Source organism: Lactuca saligna, chromosome 2, assembly GCF_052625555.1.
Source record: "Lactuca saligna cultivar CGN05327 chromosome 2, ASM5262555v1, whole genome shotgun sequence".
NCBI lineage: Eukaryota > Viridiplantae > Streptophyta > Magnoliopsida > Asterales > Asteraceae > Lactuca > Lactuca saligna.
The window spans coordinates 59,481,534-59,500,744 of record NC_136418.1 but is presented as its reverse complement, the minus strand read 5'-3'; the positions used below and the strand labels follow the sequence as shown (position 1 = coordinate 59,500,744).

General features: G+C 38.5%; 1 pseudogene; it reads left to right on the top strand.

The window, feature by feature from the left end:
• The first annotated feature begins 642 nt into the window (after nucleotides 1–642).
• Nucleotides 643–18,900, top strand: LOC145029759 (villin-2-like; annotated as a pseudogene).
• Nucleotides 18,901–19,211: the final 311 nt, after the last annotated feature.

Sequence of the window (19,211 nt, the reverse complement as noted above, 5' to 3'; positions counted from 1 at the left end):
TTTAGGGTTTATCATATCTAGGACATTTGTAAAATACAACTAGCTTAGGAATCCAACCATCTCTATTTAAGCGTACATCTTCAAAAGAGCAAAAATGGTGACGTCAATCGCCTTACAACCGCAGGCAATCAGGTTAATTGTCAAACCCGACACAGACCCTCTGTTAGTAACCATAATTTCTTAAGATAGATTAGTTATTCACATTTTGCTTACAATTTCGCATTCGTCTCTCCAAAATGCATTTTTAGAGCCAATTACTAGATCGAATCCCAGGTATGTTGTTGTTAATTAACCTTCCCTCTGTTAGTACTTAATTTGTCTCTCGTTTGTTACTTTGCATTGCGAGTTTATATTGTTATTATTGTGATCTAATTTAGATTTCTCAATATCATGATCTTAACCTCCATTTAGAATCTCTCTAATTCTTAAGATCATTTTCTAAATGAATTAATTTTCAGAGCATAGAATATGATTTTAGGGATGATTAGATGTTTGCTTAACCCGATTTTGATTCTCTCAATTTTTTTAGTGACGACTGTTCTAATCTATGTTTCCTTGCAAAAAATCTTACTTATAGAGACTACACAGTGGGAAATTTGATGGTATTTTCTTCTGTCATCATTTTAAGAAATTACAAGCACCATGGCTACTACAAAAGCTCTTGAACCTGCATTACAGGGAGTTGGTTCTAAACCGTATCCTTACCCAACATCAATTTGTTTTATAGTTATCATACTTTAAAGAACACTAGAAATTCAGTCATTATATGCATGTATGATTCATTTGCACTTGTTGTTAGTTTTTCACTTAACACCTTTTAGAGGGCTTGAAATATGGAGAATTGAAAACTTTCAACCAGTTCCTTTGTCAAAATCAGATTATGGTAGATTCTACATGGGTGATTCATACGTTGTTTGGCAGGTTGCTCATAATCTTTCACAATTTCTATTTCATTTATAAAATTTTATTGTTTTAATCATTCATATATTTGCAGACTTTTAATGGGAGAGGAGGTGCTTATGGATAGGACATACACTTCTGGTTGGGAAAAGATACAAGCAATGTATAACAACATCCTATATCCCAAATTAAGTAACACTTTCTTATTTTTTTTAAGAAAATTTCAATTCAAATCAACTAAATGTGATAATCAGGATGAAGCTGGAACAGCTGCAATAAAAACAGTTGAGCTTGGTGCGATTCTTGGAGGGGATGCTGTGCAACATAGAGAGATTCAAAGTCATGAATCAGATAAATTCTTGTCATATTTCAAACCATGTATTGTGCCACTTGAAGGTTGTGTTGCTGTTGGGTTTATGTTTTCTCTATTGTACATGCGAATATGAACTTTCCAAGGTATTCATCCTAACTAGCAAAATGACAATCATTCATATGAATATATCAAGTTAGAATTACATAGCTCTTTGAGGTAGAATGTCTTCATAAAGCTTGAGTGCCTAGTGCCCCAAGTGTGACACCTCAAATGGTTCACACAACACCAAATACACTTGGAAGAACTTGAGAGAACATACACACTTCATGAAATCAACTGGCCCTTTCACATCTCATCTAGTGGCCGATTTTGTCAAAAATAAGATGCTTATATAGTTAGTGACAATTAGGGTAAAACCTAATTGTCATGGTTTTCCATTTCCTTGGATCCATGGGTTCAAATATACCATGGAGCATCCATGGAGCATCTTATGGGTGTTGAGACTAGTGGATTGCATCATGGGCTCGATCCATAGCCTAGTTTGAATGCCGGTATTGGGCCTGTCCAGCCGTGCATTACTTTGTATTAGGGTTTAGTATAAGCTGCATGCATGCACACTTAGATGTTATCACTTTCATTGTTTTCGTTTTCATAGCTTGTAAACCCTAGCTCGCCTCTACAGTGGAAGTTCTTCATCGACCTCTGCTGAGGCGTGACTCAGTTTTGAATCATAAGCATAAGTTTGATTCTGTTTTGTGTTCATACTCATATTAATCATAAACTATTTGATTACTTTTATCGTTCTTGTGAAAGATCTAATCGATCTAAGAGTTTTAGAATTCAACAATTGGTAATCCATACACACCTCTTCTGTCGAAGAAGTTCGTAGGGTTTTAATTCCGCATTGATAGATATTTATTGAGTCGTCACTCATTATTGGCGTATCTCATTAATTGTTAATCTAAACCTAAACAAAAAATTACAAGTCTGATCTTTTACAGGTTTTCAATCAAAAGTATTCACAATGTCTATGGATAATTCTCAAACTAATCCGATAAATATCTCCAATAGCATAGGGTCTACAACAAGAATACCGATCTTGTATACGCAAGACTATGAAGTTTGGATGCATCACTTTGAAGACTACGTGATTGGATCAGAGGACAATGGGTATATAATCTGGGAAGCAATCACTTCAGGCCCTTTCGCTCACTCAAGCACATCAAAGATTGTTAAAATGCAGAAAGAATACAATCAGCTTGTCAATGACGTCAAAGACATTCCTAAGGATGAAAAAGAGAAGTTTCAGTGCAACATCAAAGCTCTATGGATGATAAGGTTTACGCTGCAATCGGATACGTTTCATTTGGTAAGTTCCTGTGCTATAGCTAAGGAGATCTGGGATAGATTGAAGGAATTATATTCCACAGATGAAGATCTGGAACACTCTATTCAAACTCTCCTGTTATCAGAGTTTGGTGATTTTAAACAAAAGCCTGAAGAAAAACTTATCCAAACTTTCGATCGTTTCAATCATCTTTCGAGTAAGATGATAAAGCATGGGATTGAAAGAAAGGTGATCGAACAAAAGGTCACTTTCATGAATGGTCTCAGACCTGAATTGTGTCAATTGTCAAAGCTCATGAACAGTTCAAGTCATACTCTCTGGCAAAACTTGTAGGTATTTTAAAATCCTGTGAGAATGCCTTATCGAAAGAAACGAATGTGGTTTCGGGTCTGGGTTCTTTAGCTCTTGTCTTCAAAGGAAAGAGTTCAGTTAAAGAAGAAGTGGGATTAGATATTGTAGATTTTGATCTAACCGGCGAAGAATATGCAATGATGGTGTCAAACCCAGAAAATTCATCAAGAAGAAATTCCCAGCCAACATGAACCGAAACTGGTAGGGAAGTTATAGTGTCAAACGGATCAAGGAGGAACCGAAGATGGGGTCAAAGTCCGAAGAGTCAAAGAAGGAAGTTAAAATTGGAGGAGACTATGGATTCGACTGTCATTACTGTGGAGGCAAAAATCATTTCTGCGAAAGACTGCATGCTGAGAAAGAAAGAAGAGAAGACTGGCGAAGATGATGAGGAAGCGAGCCTCCTTAGAAGATTGGAGGAGATAAAGAAAAGAAAGTGTGCTGTTAATAACTATACCATGAATTCTTTAATTGTGCAGGGTTCGAACAATAGTGATGAGTTTGGAAGTGTGCAGTTCTGGTCCAGAGATTCGGAGGATGATGAAGTTAGGAAGCCTACTCACGGAAAAGCTATGATGGCAAAAGTAGAACAAACAATGGGAAGATGCTTTGCAGTGACCGAGGGTGTGTCCCAAATGAGAGGATACACAACTGATGGGGGAGTTGAAGAAGAAAGAGAGTGAGAGGACAAATGTTTTGCTGTCAAGCCTGTCAGCACTCAGATCAACGAATGTGATGAGTTGATCAAAAAGGTACAAAATATTCTTGCTTCTCTAAAACTACCTGCTAATAATTATGAAAAGGAGTTAAATAATTTGAATTCAAAATTCTCAAGTAAAAGTAGCAGTCTCACCCAAACCCGTGTCACGAATTCTAACCTAACCGATAAAATCAGCAGGATTTCTTCAAAGAGTATGGAACGGAGAATGTGGATCGAGCAGAAGGAAAAGGAATTAATTAGATCAAAAGATGATTCTATTTATTTGCAGAGAGACAATCTTAAACTTCTCAAACAAAGAAATGTTTTTTGTTTAATTGCCAAGAGACTCTATTTTAACATAACTCAGTTGCATCTTGACTGTGAAATAGGGAAGAAAATACATCGTATGATTTTACCTTTCCTTGAATTAAAGGAGGATGAAATCGATGCAAAAGCATACAACTGTGAAAGCGTTGTATCTTCTGACGAGGTGTCTCCAGCATATAAGATAGGTCTGGACAAAATTGAATCCTACATAAAGTCCAAGGACCACAAGGACATGCTAAAAAATATGCTAGATGAAAATGATAGATTGAAACTGAGAGCCGAAACTATACAAAAATTTGACTCCTTGAATGCCAACTTGAGTTCAGAAAGCAAAATTGAAGTTGAAAATACAGTGGAACTTAATGAGGATGACGATTTGAGTGAAATTTCTATAAAGGATTTGGTAGACTGTTATGAATTAGCCAAAAACAAACCCAAATCCAATAAGAACCTTATTTCTGAAAACTTTGTTGAGTTTGCTCGCTCCTCTGCCGATAAGTCCAAAGTTCTCAAAGCTAAAGCTATTGTGTACCAAAAGGTTCAGACTACTCCAAATCAAGTCTACACTATGCCAGGTGTCACTCCACAACAAACAGTAGAGTTAACCGCGATGGTAGAAGAAGACAATGTTGGTGGATGTGATGAATTCTTTTGGTCGGCCCAAGTTGACAACACAGACGAAACGAAGGGTCTTTCTCAGAAAACCTCATGGAGAGTAAAAGGTAGATATAACTTGAACCACTAAATGAGCCTACAAAGTACGATGTGCCGAGCACAAGTGGAACTAAACCATCTGTGGATGAACCGATACAAACTACGAGTGATACTTCTTCAAGAAAGAGTGAATGATGTGATCATGCTTCTAAAAGAAAGGGCAACATTCATAGAAATCCAAAACAGGTGGCTGATAGAAAGCATCAACGAAACATAAGATACAATAAGAATCTCTCCGAAAGAAATCAATTTTGGAACTCTCAGAATCCTGATTTTGTAAGGATTGAATGGAAGTTTGAATTGGAAGAAAACTCAAGGAACCAGAAGCACAGTTACGATAGGAACCAAAAAGATGGTTTCGGTCCTTCAATAGATTGGAACCGAAAGGGTAGTTTCGGTCCCTCGACTAAATTCAACCGAAATAGCGGTTTCAGTCCATCACCCATCAACAACCGAAAGAGCGGTTTCAGTCCATCACCCATCAACAACCGAAAGGGTGGTTTCGGTTCATCTTCCAACTACAACTGAAAGGAGAGTTTCAGTCCCTCATCCTTGAACAACCGAAAGAGCAGTTTCGGTCCCTCATCCAACTCCAACCGAAAGAGCAGTTTCGATCCTTCATCCTTGAACAACCGAAAGAGCAGTTTCGGTCCCTCATCCAACTCCAACCGAAAGAGCAGTTTCAGTCCCTCATCCAACTCCAACTGAAAGAGCAGTTTCGGTCCTTCATCCTACAACAATAGAAAGAAGAGTTTCGGTCCCACATTTCATGGCAAACGAAATAGCAATTTCGGTCCTCAAGCCTACAAGTCTGAACATAAAAACCAAGAATCTAATGTATCTCCTAATTCCAAATCTCTAAATTCCAGTCCTTCTGTGAAAAACCCTAGTCTTCCTAAGTCAACAAAAATTAAGGTTTTCACCATTAAAAGAAAAGATGAAACGACTTTAATTTAACGCACATATACGGTTGATATTTCTCTTACTATACCATGTCCTGTAAAAGGCTCACAAGGACCCAAGAAACTTTGGGTTCCTAAATATGCTTAATTTTTTGCAGGTTATACGTGACGAGCAGTTTGATGAAGAATGGTACATTGATATTGGCTGCTCGCGTCACATGACAAGAAGGAAGGAGGAACTAAGGGAGTTTCGCTCTCTCAAAGATGGCGGTATTGTAAACTATGGCAACAACTCTTTTGGAACTATTAAAGGCTACAGAATGATCACTAATGGCGAGTTCTCCATAAGGAAGGTTGCGTATGTTGAAGGGATCCAACACAACCTCATCAGTGTATCACATCTGGTGGTTGGTACCGGGTTAAAAGTATCATTCGGTGATGAAGGCTCAGAAATTGTCAAGAAGAAATCAAACAACATTCTGTTGAAATCAAAGAGAAAAGGGGAAATGTATCCCCGGAACCTCAATCCAAAAAGAGGTAAACCAGCAGTCTGTTTACTCACAAAGGCTCACTCCGATGAAAGCTGGTTATGGCACAGAAGACTCTCTCATCTGAACTTCAAGGACATCAACAAATTGGTCTTAGGTGATCATGTTCGAGGGCTGCCAGTTTTGAAATTTGATAAAGAACATCTCCGTGCAGCCTGTGAAATGGGAAAGCAGAGTCGGAAAAGTCATCCTTCAATTATCAACACTAAGGTAATAGAACCATTGGAGTTACTGTATATTGATCTATGTGCTCCATCTTCCATCGAAAGTATTGGAGGAAACAAATATATTCTGGTTATAGTACACGATTTCTCAAGGTTCACATGGACCTTCTTTCTCAAGCAAATGTATGAAGCTACACCAAAGCTCACGCTCTTCATTAAACAGATAGAAACACAATTAAGAAAGGTTGTTCGTAGTATAAGGAGCGATAATGGCGTGGAATTCAAAAACAAAGATTTTGAATGTTTTCTTGCTGAAAAGGGGACGACTCACAATTTGTTAGCCCCATATACTCCGCAACAAAACGACATTGTTGAAAGGATAAATCGTTCCCTGTGTGAAGCTGCTCGCACCATGTTATGCTTCGCGTCCTTGCCATCATACTTTTGCGCTGATGCAATTGCGGCTGCATGTTATACTCAGAATCGATCTTAAATAAACGGTTCTACATTACTCCTTACAAGATCCTAAACAATCAAAAACCAAACGTGAAATTCTTTCATGTGTTCGGTTCTAGATGCTTCATTTTCAACTCCAAAGAGAATCGAAACAAGTTCGATGCTAAGGCGGACGAAGGAATTTTGTTAGGCTACTCCCTGAACTTCAAGGCATATAGAGTTCTTAACAAACGTTCGAATAAAATTGAAGAAACATACTATGTCACTTTTGACGATAGTTATGTTAAGAAGTTAAACGCAACAAAAGATGCATCACAAGACATATTTCCAAAGAATGGTTAGATTACTATCTCTGTCTCGAATCTTTTCGACTAATTCATGCTCTTGTTTGATGAGCCTCAAAAGGAAATTGACTCAGAATCAACTGCGAAAGACAACAAAGTTGACAATATGAAACAAGTTATAGATGCTGCTGCTAGAAAAATGGTTGATGATTAATCCAAAGGAACGGAAAGTGCAGACGGAAGCGAACCTTCTGGTGCCTGTCCAAATGGCGAGGGGGAGGGTTCTTCTCCCCATCATGATCAAGATTCTTCGTTGCATGGGGAGAAATCATCGCCAAATACAACTGCCTCTACTGAAATTCCAACCAATGAAGGAGGTACGAATGCTGGTCCTGAACAGGACTCATTCTTTGAGGGGGAGAAAACAGTTAGTGAAGATGACAATTTGTCTGAACTCGAAGAAGAAATCAACATTGAATTAGATCCTATCTATGATCCAAAGTTTCCTCCACTTATCAAATGGACCAAAGATCATCCCCAGACTCAAATTATTGGGGAATCCTCAGAAAAGGTGTTGACTCGCTCTCAAATCAAAGCGAAACAGGATGCTCTGTTTTCGAAATTCGAGTTTTGTATGTTCAATTCCTTCGTATCCAAAATTGAGCCAAACACTGTTAATTCAGCTCTTGATCATTCAGACTGGGTTCAAGCCATGCAGGATGAGCTGAATGAGTTTAAACGAAACAATGTATGGCGTCTTATTCCAACACCAAAGGATGCATCGGTTGTCAGTCTCAAATGGGTATTCAGAAACAAGATGGATAGAGAAGGAATTGTCATTCGTAATAAAGCAAGGCTGGTGGTCAAAGGATATTGTCAGGAAGAGGGAATTGATTATGAAGAAACCTTCACTCCAGTGGATAGATTAGAATCTGTTCGTATCTTTCTTGCATACACTGCTCACAAGAACTTTGAAGTCTATCAGATGGACTCCAATTGTGCCTTCCTCAACGGTGAACTTGAAGAAACCGTATATATTGAGCAACCGCCAGGATTCATGAACGAGAAGTATCCTGAACATTGCTATATCCTCGACAAAGCTGTCTATGGCCTGAAACAAGCTCCCAGAGCATGGTATGAAACTCTCACTCGTTTCTTAAAAATGTCTAAATTCAAACAACGTTCGGTTGACCCAACCTTCTTTCGTAAGCGAGAAGGTAACCACCTTATGATAGTCCAAATTTATGTTGATGACATCATCTTTGGCTCCATGAATCCTAGCTTAACAGCTGAATTCCGAAAGTTGATGGAAACTAAGTTTGAAATGAGCTCAATGGGTCCAATTAATTTCTTTCTTGGATTGAACATTAGACAGGGACCCGAAGACATTTTTATTAATCATGAAGCATATACCAAGACTTTACTCACCAAGTTTGGAATGACGGGAGACTCCAAAGTAAAAGTGCTGATGGCTTTTGGAATGAAACTCACACCATCATTGGAGAAACCAGCCACTGATACAATGATTTATCAACAGATGATCAGGTCTCTAATGTATCTTACTGCCAGTAGACTTGACATCATGTTCTTTATCTGTTATTGTGCTCGATTTCAAGCCAACCCACGAGAACCACATCTTCAAGCAGTGAAGAACATCTTTCGCTCTCTAAAGCGAACCTCCTCTCTCGATCTATGGTATCCATCCAACTTTGGATTCTTTGTTCAAGCATTTTCAGATGCCGATCTAGGTGGCTGTGGATTGGATCGTAAAAGCACCACAGGAGGATGTCAATTTTTGGATGGAAAAATAGTCACTTGGCAATCAATGAAACAAACTTGTGTTTCGTTATCCACTGCAGAAGCCGAATACATTGCCGCATCATCCTGTACATCTCAAGTCGTTTGGATAGAGAGTCAACTCCGGGATTATGGCTTAAACATGAAGAAAATCCCATTATACTGTGACTCCGAAAGCGCAATCAGAATTTGTCACAACCCAGTGCAACACTCGAAAACTAAGCATATCGCACTGACATACCATTTCATCAAGGATCACGTCGAAGATGGCAACGTCGAAATCACTTCGTCAGAATGACTGATCAACTGGCAGACATATTCACAAACGCCTTACCTGAAGCAAGCTTCAATAAATTTTTACAAGGCTTAGGAATGATTCAAGCCGAGTCAGCACTGAAATCGCTTTCGCTCCCATAAAAGTAACAACTGAAATAAAGTGAACCTATATGAATCGAAATGAACCGAACATTCGGTCTATTTTGGGTTCGGTCCATTTCAGGTTCGGTCTACTTCGGGTGAAGTTGGTCCATGAACCGAAATAAACCGAGCGTTCAGTCTATTTCGGGTTCGGTACTTCTGAACTTGTTCATTTTTAAGGCGTTTCAGTTGTTCACTTATGTACATTTTTTTTCCACTTATAAAATTTCAAAAATATTTTCTTTTTATAAAAATTCTTAAGAAATCCAAAAATATTTTTCTTTTTCGTTCAATTGGTCAACTCTCACAACATTCAAAAATATTTTTTCATTTTATTATTATTTTTTTTTCTAAATATGGATCTCAATCGCAATGCTAAGGCAAGTAAATGGTTTTCCTAGTTAAGAGTCCCTAGAAGCATATTGCTGTATGTTGACTAAAGCCTCGACAGATTTTGAGTGAAGCCTTAATAATATGATATATACCAATCATGTTTTCCCAATCCAAGCTATATGATTCACTCTAATCATGAGCTACCTTACTCTACTCAAATTGAGTTTAGAGTTTTCTGCTTAGTCCTTCTTTTCTTTTATGCAGAGGTACTTTTGCTTCTTATACCATCTCCATCATCTTTCTCCACTATAATTCGTTTCATCAATATAACCCCTGAGACTCTCAGTCTTAACCGTTGAAGTTTATGGTAATACAAAATCTATGTTCATGATCTTAGTCACATGCTACAATGTACTAAGTAAAACCCAAAATTCAACACCACTAATGAATTGATGGTGAATTTAATAATTCAAGATCTTACTTGTTATCCTATGAAATATTTTTTTTTCTTTTTGAGTGGTCTTTATGAGATTGCCTTTCACCAACGCTTCTCTAACCCTAAAAGATCCTTTTTTTTTTGAGATTTCTTTAATTCTCTCGTCACTATAAAGCATTTCTCACCTACTTGTTCAACAGATCACAATGATCTCACAAGTACTTCATTCTCTTTTGGTCTTATGTTAAGTATCAAAATTATGAATTGAAGCGAAAGCCACCCACTTTAATCTTTAAAAGAAGCCTTTCAAAACTTCTCAACAAGTTATTGATCGTTATTTCATGGGAAACCAAGCAAGCACTTCAATGTCTCTCTTGACTTTGAAGGAAGTGATTTTTTCCTAGAATCAATCGTTTTATGTCTAAATACGACAACACATATAATCCCAAAAATACCCGTTTTTATTTTTTTTTATCTTTTACACCCTTTGCACGAAATTTTTTAATTTTCCAAATTCTAAGTTTCACACAGATTAATGATTCAAATGCTCAAGGAACAAACTCTCAAGCGTCGTAAGGGGAAACGATTGGGATAAAGTGGTAGCTAACTCAGCCGAAATCCAAACGGTTTGGCGATTTGAAAAAGGTGACTTTTATGAAAAGGTGTGAAAAAGGGAAATGTTTTTCTCTCTCCTGCGTCATCTTCGGCACTCCAACTGTTCACACATCACCTCTGGTGCTATTTTTGAGATAATCCAAGATTTCAGCCAGATTCTTCTCTCTCTTCCTTGTACGTATAAAAGGAATTGGAATGGTACTCTCTCAACCTTTGTCACTTCCAAAAAGCTCTCAAAGTAACCTGACGATTTTCTGCAACTGTTCATAGTCGTCTTCAAGCTCCTATAATGGCAGAATCTTCATCTTTTCACGATAACTCAGTTTGTCAACCCTTACTCACTATCAAACCCCAACAGAACCTAATCATTGATCTCACTCCTTTCGTATATGATCCTTCTATGCTGTATGTGGTTGAGTGTCTCAAATACTCACCACTCGTCGACGCACTGACAAAGGTTGAAGTTGTTCCGATGTCGTTCTTGTCACTTGTCTACTCAACGGCGTTCTACGACAAGGCTAATGAACAGATCCACTTTGAACTTCACGATGTGAAGGTCTCTATCTCCAAGAGTCAATTATGTGCCCTAATTGGTCTTTCTCAAGATCCGTCTCTGGTAAACCCTGATTTCATTACAACTGGCCAACTGTTCACAATGTTTTATCAGATGAGGTATACCGAAACCCTAACAACTGTCATGAAGCTCAAGAAGTCCTGCCTTCCTCCTCAATGGAATGGTCTTTTCACGCTCTTATTCAAGGGATTGACTGAGCGGAGCGCTTGTTCCGATGGTGCTAGCAAGGAATTCATGACGGTGCTGTATGGGCTGTACAGTGGGCTTAATCTAGACTATGGATCCATTATTTGGTAGCAGTTGGTTCAAAGCCTAGTTTCTTTGTCCAGGAATTCGGAGATTTCATGTGGGCGTTTCTGGACTATAATCACTGTTGGGATTAAAACCCTAATTTAGATTTGATGAACAAGATGCGGAAAATAAGAACAAACACAAATATGAAGATTATGTCGAATGAACACTCGATTTATTGAATTGTGAGGAACAAATTACACTTAAGAAAATAAGAATCTAACTCTACAAGAAACCTCACAACGTGGCGGCTACATTTTGCCTCACTCTCTTAACCCTAATTATGAATAATGCACGACTATTTATAGGGAAAAGACAAGTCTTGGGCTGTTAACCTAGAATTCATCAAAGGGGCCCATTGACAACATCCATGGAGTGCTTTGAAACCCTACAATCTCCCCCTCAAAGTATGGAATGGATGACAATGCTTTAACTTCCAAAACAAGCATCTAGCAAATAAAAAGATCTGCAACGAGGAATATATGAAGCAATCCACGAATCTTGATTCTTCAATAGTCTTCAAGCACGGGCTCTAGGATATATAAATGAGGCACTGAAGTAATGTCTTTAAACTTCATTTTCGAATGTAATCCCAAAGAATCTTCATGAAAACCAAACCCGCCATAAAAACCCATTTCAGAACAAAGAAACCGAATCACTTCTTGTCTTTGAAGAGCTCCCCCTCCAAGTCACAATGATCTTCAAATAAGCTAATGATATAAGCCATCAAAAAATATCATGTAACAACCCAAACTTTATGATTCGTAACGCCACTTGATCGAGAAAATACAAGAAGTCGGAGATATAACAAGTCCTTAGCAGAGCTCGATAAAGAACTTCCGCTGTAAAGGATACTTCTCTGTAAAAGCTTTAGCAGAGCTCGATGAAGAACTTCCGCTGTAAAAGCTACCTTCATAATTCTACCATAAGCTTTATCAAAAATCTTCAACTTTGAAAAGTCACAAATCCAATTTCGAATGGCCATACCAAATTCTCCCCCGATTTATAATCAAAAACATGATTATAAAGCCTTTAAATGGTCATGAGAATGATCTTGAATGGATAAAAAAAAATTACTAAGCTCCCCCGCGACAAAACGATATACACAATGAAGTATAAAATCCGAAAAAGTCGTGAAAAATTTGATGATATCACGAAAAACGACCTTCCGAACCGCCAAGACTTGATGGAATCCATAATTTTCTGTTCACGAAAAAAATATGTGCGTTAAAGAATTCAAAACTATTCACCAGCCCTCAAATTTGTAAACTTTTCTGAATATAGGGCAGAAACTGTCACTTGCTGAAAGACAGGGGCTGGAATGGAATTTTTGCATCAATACACCCCTTCATTTGTAACAAAAACTGGAAATGGTCCAAAAATACCAAACTGTGAAAACAACAGGGACCAAAAGAGCCAATTCGCTGAAGTTTCAGGGACCAAAAATGAATCATTAAGTCTTCTTCCCCAATATATATGACTGATAAAAGAAATGCGCGACTGGAACAAATGCTACAGATCATACTTTCGTTTCAAGTACAAGCAACCGAACCTAAGTTCGTTTCAAGACCGCCATTTATTCACGCGAACACAACCGAACGTTCGGTTCGTTTCTTATTTCCATATCAGGCGAAACTCCTTTCGCTTTCGGTTCATCCTTCGTTTTCTCCAACCATTAACAACCGAACCCAGTTTCATTGATACAAAAGCAAAACCGAGCATCACGATTAGAATAAGGAGCGAAACCTTAGCCAAGCCGAATCACAGGTTCGCTTTCGGTTCATCTCCTATTTCAGTCCCAGCATAAACACGCGAACCCAAGATCGAGGTTCGTTCCAAGAGCTACCAACCGAACCTCACTCCTTTCGTTCCAAATCAATTCCAAACTCTGAACAACCCAACAGCGAACACTAGGTCCCGAACACGGGTTCGTTTCTGATGTAGATGTGAGTGACGAATACAAGCCCAATCATAATTCCGATTCCGAATCAATCGATCCAACATCACAATACCGATTGCGAATCAGCGACCCAATTTCGATGGGGATAAGAGTTCCAATTTCAAAGCCAGTTCAAGTTCCGTATGCCAAACAATTGAACATCACACTTCGATTTCGACTCCATTCGTTTTAATTTCGTATTCTGATTTCATTAATTCCGAGACCCATTACACAACGAACATTTAGAAATGTTAATCAACGAGTTGCGAGCAGATAAGATCACCGATCAAAAGAAACCTCTATTTCAATTTTGACTTTTTATTCGTTGACCGACGTTTTCTCAATTGATCATCACAGGACTCCAAAATTTCCATCCAACAATAAGTCGATACTCCACAGATCAATTTCATTCAGAGATCATCAATAATTTTATAGTTCAACAAGAAACGAATGAAATAAAATCAATAGTAAGAACGGAACAAGAAAAACGATGAAAATAATGAACTTGAAAAGAGTCAAACAGAAATCGATTCATCAGAATTGCTGAAGACAAATCAATATCCTTTAGTCGACAATGATACAAGCAACGATTGTTAATCTTGATTGATCTTGAGAGAATGAATAAATGGATGAATTGAGCACGTAAGGTAAATGACACAAACGGAAATCGAATGTGATATTACGGAAAAAGAGTTGGATCATGAACAGTGAATCGGCCAAAGGATTGGGCCAGATCAAGATAAGACACTAATGGATCCAATTGGGTCAAAACAAATGATTAAAATCGACTGATTTTTGGATTAAGCTAATCACCAGATCGCAGAAGAATGAATAAAAAAAATACCAGATGAACAGTGATGAACAACATAAATTTCCATGAGCAGTAACTTGAACAACATTTTGATTCCATACCACCAAAACACCAATAATCTTCAATATATGTGCAGAAAATCACCAAATCAAGAACCGATACTTCAAAAATCAATAGATCTTCAAAGACCCGCTCTGATACCACTTGTTGGGATTAAAACCCTAATTAAGATTTGATGAACAAGATGCGGAAAATAAGAACAAACACAAATATGAAGATTATGTCGAATGAACACTCGATTTATTGAATTGTGAGGAACAAATTACACTTAAGAAAATAAGAATCTAACTCTACAAGAAACCTCACAACGTGGCGGCTACATTTTGCCTCACTCTCTTAACCCTAATTATGAATAATACATGACTATTTATAGGGAAAAGACAAGTCTTGGGCTTTTAACCTAGAATTCATCAAAGGGGCCCATTGACACCATCCATGGAGTGCTTTGAAACCATACAATCACCAAATGGGCAATGGACCGTAATCATGTCCCAATTATGGCGAATTCCTTGCTTTCTTCTATCGCCACATTTCATACGACGAAAAATCATCGTTACTGATCCAATAAATTTCTCATACATCGGCTCTATTCCTGAAACCATGCTCGGTTGTATCTCAGCATCGAGCAAACTTCTTCAACAATACAGGAAACGTAAATCCGTTGGTCCACGTGATCTTACTCCTACAATGCTTCGGTCCATTGAAGAGGCTAACAAACCAGCCAAGAGGGGCAAGAAGCCTAAACCGCATAAGGAGGGACCGGTAACAAAACCAACCAAGGGGAAGACCCCCAAGAAGAGAAGAAGTGATAAAGCTGCTCCTTCTCAACCTCAATCCAAAAAGCGGAAGAAGCCTGCTAGGAGTCTTATTCTTCAATCCTCAAGCGATTTGGATTCAGAATATGTTCCTCTTAAGCAGAAGAACACTCCATCTTCAGATTCTGAGAACAAAAGTTCTGATGAAGAGGCTTCGAACCGAGGGGACAGTCCGCCTCGCTCCCCTACTCCAGAAATTCTAGTTCGTTCCTTGCCTCCTTCTCCTACACCTGTTACAATTCCTATTTCTATCCCTCTTATCTCTCAAACAACCACCTCTCAACCCTTCACCACTATTCCTATTCCCACTCCCATTTTCACAAATACAACCTCTACCACTACTGCTAAACCTACCTTTACCGCTCCCAAACGACCTGTAACCGAACCTACTTTTACAACCGAACCTCCTCTAACAACCGAACCTCCTATAACAACTGAACCTCCACCTTCTTCAAAACCTTTATCTCCAACTCCTTCTATAGAAACAACCCCGATTTTGGGCAGCGAGGACTTGGAATTCGACTCCACATATTTCAGTCCTTATCGAGTACAAAGTGAGGATGATGACGATGAGCCTATCACCAAACGTCATCTCAAAGCAGTAAACGACAAGCTTGATCAACTGCTTTCCTCCTCTTCCTCAGGAGCTTATTCCGACGCTGCATTAAAGGCCCTGTTCTCTTCGGTTGTTGCTGAACATTCAGCCACATTATCCGCTACAGCCAAGGCTATTGAAGCCTCCATATCCCAATGTCAACAGGCCTCTCGTGCTGTTGATGCCTCTACTAAGGAGTGCAAGGAAGCGACCGCAAAAGTCAATAAACTAGTTTCCCAGGCTCAACTATTTCTAGATTCCTTGTAGGCGGCTACTGCTAAGAATGCTGACACTGTCAACACTTCCGTAGAGACTCTTCAACAGACTCTTTAATCTGAGTGCTCGATGGTTGAAGCGACACGCCTTACTATTGAACAGTCTAATGACACGTTCCATGCTAATGTCAACAAATGCTTGACTCAACTGCAAGCGGACTTAGCTATGGAAAATGGAATTATGGATGAGCTTGCCAGACGCAGAGCTCAGCTTAAATTGCAAACACACAAACTGAAAACTGCTAATGCTGAGATTGATGACTTCAAGTCTGAAAGGGAGGTTATATGGAGTTATGTTGTAGATGTTCACTCTATCCTTCTTCATCTTCTTGAAGGTCATGATCCACTTATCACTATCACCATCAGAAGGCATTTGGCAGACACACTCAGACCGGCACTGGATGTGCTCAGCCGTATCGAGGGTGTTTCGGTGACTGGGGTCCAACCGCAACAAGGCGGAGAGAAAGTGTCGAAGCAACCTCCTCTATCTAGCTCCAAGCCAACTGCTGAACCGAAGGGTAATGAAGCTTCGGTCAGTAACAAGGATAAGAAAAAGAAGAAGATTGGTGAAGATGATACAGACAACGAAGATGATGTCTATGTTGAGATTCCCAAGAAGCCTGTCCCAAAGGTTAACACTTCTGAAAAAAAAAAACTGAAGAAATCTCCATGAAGCAGCGAGCTAAGCTAGAACAGAAGCGAAAGGAGGCGGAGCTCCTAGAGAAGAAAAAGGTCATGTGCCCTGTATGGACAAAAGATTCACTTCAGAGGTGTGCAATCAATGAGCCAACTGTTCTCTGACTCGAGCCAATTATGTCCTTTGGCCTTGATAACTCCAAAGATGCTCAGTTCGACATGCCAATCACTCGAAAGGCATTCATGTTCCACTGCTTCAACTCAACTGTTGCTATTCCATCTCCTGACCCGAAGTTAGACCGGGATCTTCTGGAGTTTTACTTGGAGTTTGCTCAACCCTAATACTTGACCTGGAGCTCAAAGAAGATAACTACGGTCAAGGTGATGAAGCCCTATTCAGCAGGGAAATTTATCAATGTCAAATTCAGGGTGACTAGAGGAACCGAAGGCTCAGTCTACCATTTTACCCTTGCAGATCTACCAAACCTCAACCCCCATGACTGGATACTCCTCAACAACATTCTTTTGTCAAATCCACAGGAGTATCAGCCAATAATCGATCATGTCAAGCGTATGCTTGTTTGCTACATACATGAGGTAGCGAAGATGGACCAGGAAATTGCCTCTGCCATACACAAGCGACCACCAATCAAACCCATGGGCGGAGCTGGCAATGTCAATTCCATGATCAAGGGGAAGATAGATTCGAAGTATCACACGGTCATGTTTCTCAGGGGCGAAGGTCAAAAATGTATGTTCGCTCTTGTTGACAAACACCTCTTCTCGACGTCTTGTCTTGAGCATATCTTGGAGATCATACAGAGGTGCAACTAGAACAATGTTGATGATAAAAAGCTGTTCATCCACATGCTGAGGTGGTACATTCTATTATGACAGACTCTTCTTGCCATTATTCCTAAACTATTTAAAGTTATAAAGATGGTGAGGCCTGCTCAAAAGAAATAATCTCTGGCCCCATCTGACGCAAAGGGGGAGATTGTTGAGACTAGTGGATTGCGTTATGGGCTCAGTCCATAACCTAGTTTGAATGTCGGTATTGGGCCTGTCTAGCCGTGCATTACTTTGTATTAAGGTTTAGTATATAAGCTGCATGCATGCAGACTTAGATGTTATTGCTTTCATTGTTTTCATTTTCATAGATTTTAAACCCTAGCTTGCCTCTACAGCGGAAGTTCTTCATCGAGCTCTGATGAGGCGTGACTCAGTTTTGAATCATAAGCATAAGTTTGATTTTGTTTTGTGTTCATACTCATATTAATCATAAACTGTTTCATTACTTGTATCGTTCTTGTGAAAGATCTAATCGATCTAAGAGTTTTAGAATTCAACAATGGGTTTTAGACCAACTTGACAATCCATGAAGCATTAGCCCGCTATACAAGTATGGATAATTTACACAATCAACCCATATATTTAATTAGTTTTCTTTTGATCACTTAATTAATCCTCGATTAATTCTTGATCAATACTAATTAAATAATCTTATTAATATATTAGAATTTATAATATATTAACAAGCCTTAAGTGTTATTTCTCTCATTATAGTGTATCTAAATGCATGATGCCATGCAACCCAAATGGACCATGCCGGGTCGGGTCAAGTCTTACAATTTATAGTTATGGACTTTGACATTAATCCAACAGTTGCAACTGGATTCAAGAAACCTGAAAAAAATTGAATTTGAAACAAGATTGTACATATGTAAAGGGAAAAGAGTTGTCCATGTGAAACAGATTCAATTCTTTCGATCTTTGTTGAATCATGATAATGTGTTTATCTTGGATACTAAAGAGAAGATCTTTCAATTCCATGTAGCAAACGCAAACATTCAAGAAAGAGCTAAAGCTCTCAAGGTTATTCATTATTTTAAGGACACTTATCATGAGGTAACATGCAATGTTGCAATTGTTGTTATGGGATATACATTCAAAGCATATGATATGATTAGATTCACATTTATCACCTTTTTTATTTTTGTTTTTATAAATCATTTCAGATGATAGAAAACTACAAGAGGAAGGTTATTTAGGTGAATTCTAGGTTATTTTTGGAGGGTTTGATCCTATTGGAAAGAAGGTTCTTGGTGATGATGATATAGTTCTAGACAAGACACCTGACAAACTTTTTAAGTACGAATCTCGTTTTGGCTTTCTTTATTCTCTATCTGACAAATTGTCTTTGCATAATTCTAATTTTTTTTGTAGCATTGGTGGATCAGGGATTCCTTTCTATAGTATCTCAAGTAGCAACATAATTTCAAGGAAAAAGCACATCTGATGTGCTGTAAAAGATATTCACAAACTTGGTTTTTTGATCCTGATGTTTAAAATTACACTGAGTGTGAACTACAAGCTAGCATAATGCATAATAGAGATTCTGATTCTGTTTGTCTCTTGTTAAACTATTAACCACATGTTGCTGAATCCAATTGGCATTAAGGATCTTAATGCACATAACTTGAAACTTGGAGTGGCTTCTCATAATCTTTGGCTAAGTTGTCCATATGTTGTTGATTCTCGTAGTTTCTTTTTGTCATCTGCTAGATCTCTCTTTCAGCAGGTATATATTTTAGTAAGAAGTTGATGGGT